A 5114-nucleotide genomic window follows, 5' to 3' on the forward strand; every position below is an offset into this window, starting at 1 on the left:
TTTACGAGGTTCTCTTCCTCTAAGTCTCTGATTTGTGATGTCAAAGGTCGAGATCCAGAGTTCCCTGCTCTGTTATTACATTCATAAATCATCACATTTCTGTCCATAAGTCGCATTCATTCCAACTGCATGTTTATATATTGCGTGTCAGGTTCTTGCCCCGTAATATTTCAGGCTCACCCATATCTATACTAATATCTGCTTTTACAGTAAACTGCACAGTATACATGGCATGTACTTGAAACTGAGGATGAATCAGGTGAAGGTGTGTCTTTGTGGCTGTGATCAGTTCATTGAAGATCATGTGACACTGTTCTGTCGAGTAGAATGAACCCGGACTCCCTCATTTTCATTTTGAACAGGTTTGGGCCTCACAGTACGAGCCTGGCCTTGATTTACTGACTCGCGTTTACAATTGAATTTGGATCTGACCCAGGAGGGCTTTCACTTTCACTACGGCAACAACGGGAGCAGTTTCTTGGGAGTCCTAATTTATTCTCTTCCCACAGCACCTTCAGGTAAACGCCGTCCCCGGCTTGTTTTTTTTCCCACTCTTCTGTTGTGCTGGGACCGAGTGTCGTTCTCTGACAGATGGGGCTGGTTCTGTGCGTGTGAGGGAGTCTGGGAATGACAGAATAAGGCCAGGCTTCTGTGGGTGGTGCTCGGGGCAGTAGATCCACAGGAGACGGAGTGAGGGAGCGGAGCGGCACCTGTGTCCCGGCGGAGGAGAGCGGGGCCGGAGGGGGGCTCCGCTCACTGTGGGATATGCATACATTTACATCAGCACCACCCTGGACTGTGATATCAAGTCGAACGTGCGCGGATGAGGCGAGCCGGCATTTCCTGTTCACATGAGCCATGACCCAGACCCGCAGATCGATCCCCAGACCGATCCCCCCAGACCGATCCCACAGACCGATCTCCCAGATCGATCCCCCAAGGCCGATCACCTAGACCGATCCCCCAAGACGATCCCCTTAGACCGATCCCACAGACCGATCACCTAGACCGATACCCCAGACCGATACCCCAGACCGATCCCCCACAGACCGATCCCCCCAGACCGATACCCCAGACCGATACCCCAGACCGATCCCCCCAGACCGATCTCCCAGACCGTTACCCCCGACCGATACCCCAGACCGATCTCCCAGACCGGTTTAGAGAAGAACGCTTAGAGTTTTTCTCCATCTCGGCGATCTGCTACGTGAGCTCCTGATGTCACCCAAACATAACACGTGTTTTCTTATCAAATTCAATCTAAATTGCACCTGAATTAAACTTTTTAATCATGAGGTAAGTCACAAAAAAGTGTTTGTCATTCCAATTTTATGGTGCCGGCTCAAGCTATGGTTTATTGCCAACTTTTTCTGCAATTATTTTACTTTTCTGCACCTCAAGGCCTAATTTGAATGTATCTCTATGTGATGCGTTGAGTTTGGGTAATGTTAGATGCATTATAGCCTGGTCCCTCCCCCGTGAGTCCATGAACAAGTAACAGCTGATGCTAACGTACGCTAGCTTTTTTTTTGATCAATCAATCACATTTACTGCAAATAGAATAAATAAATAGAGTTATCTTTGTCTCATGAATCCAGCATTCAGTCAGACAAAATCATCTTTAATAGTCCTGATTTTAGGATTTTACAGTACATTTTCCAAATCGTCTGAAACACGTTTTAGAAAATGCTCGTCTAGTTTTATTCCAATCTTATTTTAAACCTTCTCAACAGTCAGCGCACATCTCTGGGCCTTCCTTCCCTCCGTAAAGACTCCATTAACTTGACTTTGAACCCTCCCCCCATCACCGCGCATACAGCGGGCGGAGACATTCTCGGCTGAACTCTTTTTGTCCTCCCCGTGCTGCCGTCCCGTCCCCGCCCCGTCGTCCCGCGCTCCCCTCCCAGAGCTGTCTCCATCGCTCCGCACCGCTCGCGCTCTCACGTCGGACCAAGACGTTTCAATTTCCACCGCGTCTCCGTCGGGGCGCGGGGGGGACATTTGCATTTCAAAGGCGCCGGCGTCCCGGGTCACTCCCAGTGGGCGGGACCGGTGCACGGTTCTCCTCCCCTGCACGCCGCACCTGTCTGCCTGACGAGAGCCTCCACTTTGTCATTTTTGTGGGGGTTTGATGCTGCGTATTAAAGGCTCTGTGCAGTTTGTTTTAACCAGGAAGCAGAAGGCCAAACTGCTCCTCAAAACGCAGTGAGAAGTTAGAGTAATCCCAGTGTTCTGAGGTCTCGACTCCTCGTGTGTTGAAGTGCACATGAGCTTTAATCATGTAGTTTGGAGTCATAGTGCTGCGTGTAAAGCGGGGCAGCGCCTGGTCAGCACAGAAGACCCCCGGGGACGTTTCATCTGCACATTCTCTCTGGCCCAAAGACCACCAGCCACAGGGGCGTCCGGCTGTGCCTGCATCACACTGGGGTCTGGAAACAAACTAAGTATAATAGGAAAAATGACCTTAACTTAACAAATCTGAGCATTCAAGGGAGGAATGACACAAATCGTTTGGAGCTCTTCAGATGTCCAATGTCCTTCAGTCTGGTGTGGACCGGTCACAGCAATGACGGAGAGGAACTTAAAGGGCTTTAGCTCAGCTTATATTGAGGATGTGAAAGTCATCTCAATTTGGAAGGTTCGTCAAGAGTAACTCAATGAAAACCACATGCTTCAGTTTGGCATTTGACATTCTTCTAAGTGATAGTTATTATCTAATGATCTGTTGGTTTGATCTGCTCCTGTCTCTGAACAAAGAGTCTGATTTACACTTCAAGCATCCAAATCATTCAGATGTTTTTCAGAAGAGAAAAAACAACTGCAGCCCTGATTTCAGAGCATATCTATGGGTTTCAGAGTGACAAATACCAACGATTGTTGCCATTATTAATTACAATCCTTTTAAACGATGATGATGTTTTAAAGGCCATAAACGATGCCAAACTGACTTTTTTGTTGGAGTGATATTTATCTTAATTCACTAGCAAGGACCACGCCACAACAATGGAATATGAAAGAATGTTTATTGATAATAGCGATGATGGAGCGATGATGGAGCGATGACAGTTGGCTGGGTAGAGACTCAGGATGGAGGCTCTGTCTCGGGTAATCAGCCCGGTCGATTCAGAACCCCCCCTCTTTAGATGGTGATGTGTTAAGGTGAAGATGATAGAGACATGGGGTGGGAGGGTGAGAGGGCGGGGTCGAGAGAGCAGAGACGACAAGAGATGCTGTGCATAGACCTTATAAATAGGGCTTTTGGGTAATTTGAGGTGTGGTTAAAGAGTGGGGCGTGGTTACTGGAGGAGTAGAGGTTGAGGCGTGGTCCTGCTCCCCAACCCAAGTTGACGATTAACATCTCCAACTACACGTATTTCATGAATCCTGTTTACAAAGTCCTCTTCCTTTGAGTCTCATATATCACAGTTCTGTCACATCAAAGGTCACATCAAAGGTCACGTCAAAGGTCACGTCAAAAGGAGGTCTCCTGTCCTTTTGAGTCCATAAATCACCAGAATCTGAACATTTCTGTCATCACATTATGTTCATTACAGCCGCACAGTTATATTAGCATGTCTGTGTGCTAATGTGTATCTTTTCCCTGTAAACCGCACTTACACCAATAAAACAAAAGCTACTCAATCGTTGTTTAAACGCCAAAAACCATATGAATAATCCAGAAGACGAGTCCTTTACGTTTCAGGAGCTGTATGATCTGGAGCCTTATGTCAGAGGGCGGAGTCGGGAGGAGCAGGCGGTCGGGCGGGGCTCGTCACGGAGTCGTTAGGAACAGAGCGAGCTGACAGACAGTGACGACGTGACACTGACTGGTCTGATCTCAGCTCCGCAAAGTGCAATTACACTTCTGACACGTTCTGACACGTTCAAGCTCCCAAAAGGAACAGTTTAACACCAGGAAACACGCCGAGGCTTTCATATTTCTGGCCTTTAACTCTAATTTAATCCACCGCACTGTTCACTTCCTGCGCTGCATCTGTAAATACAACTATACGTTTGGTGTCCAGACTAAGCCGATTCTCACATTCATCCTACAGTAGATTTATATTGCTTTTCTTTTTGACTTTTATAGGTTGTTTTGTCATTGTTCATTGTTTTATGTTGCACAAAATCACCAAAGCAAGTTCCTGTGTTTGTGAATTCAATTGAAATGGCAATAAACCTTTAAAAAATATGATATATCTTAATAAGATCATTTGTTTCATCAGATTTTGTTATTTTAATTACAGGCATGTTTCTAAATCTGACCCTAAGAAAACATGTTTGAATTGTTATATATAACATTTCAGTTGCAGAATTCTACATTTGTGTTATTTGTGTCTCTGAATGTTCACAAAATCCAAATACTAAAATTCACCTTTTAAATATTCAGTGCGAGATTGTTTAAATTCAGAGCGAAAAATGTCACGGCAACGGTTCGACTTGCCAAGATTATCTATTTTCACTTGGAATAAATTGCCAATTCCTTCGATGAAAGAAAAAAAAGTATTCAATGTGAATTTTACACTCTGAATTTAGACTTTTGAAAAAAAGATAAACTGAGAAAAGCTCATAAATCCATTTACCTTGAATATTTAACAGGTGATTTTCCTTTAAATTTAAATCTTTTAAACTGAGAAACAAGATAATTCAGCCACTGAAAAACATGTTTTTCCTTCATTTAGATGTGTATAAATGTTGCATTTTGAGCCTTTTGCACTGAAATGTTCTCGGTATAAGATAAGATAACATTTATTTGTCTCACAAAGGAGAAATTCCGGGTTGAAAGGAGCAGCCGGCTCTCACCAGTTTTCTGTTTCCAGTGCAGTCATTTTGGCCTTGGTCATTCCTTTTAGTTTATGCATCAGGCTCTTTGGACCGAGCATATTATAAAGATGACACGTCACACTATCCAGAGTCATTGAGTGTGATTTCATGTCGACTTTTCTTCTTTACAAGTGTTAAGTGTGTTGCGTCCTTCAAAACTGTACATTACATTATCAACACTATGTCCAGATAGATTTCCATGTGTTTTTATCATGATTTACAATATGACCATTGGAATATGTGTAGGTGGAACTGCAAACAGAAGGTGACAACAGCACAGAAGTCCTAAT

This window comes from Eucyclogobius newberryi, unplaced genomic scaffold (genome assembly GCF_026437365.1).
Source record: "Eucyclogobius newberryi isolate DKJ021-1_F unplaced genomic scaffold, fEucNew1.0.hap1 SCAF_8, whole genome shotgun sequence".
Lineage (NCBI taxonomy): Eukaryota > Metazoa > Chordata > Actinopteri > Gobiiformes > Gobiidae > Eucyclogobius > Eucyclogobius newberryi.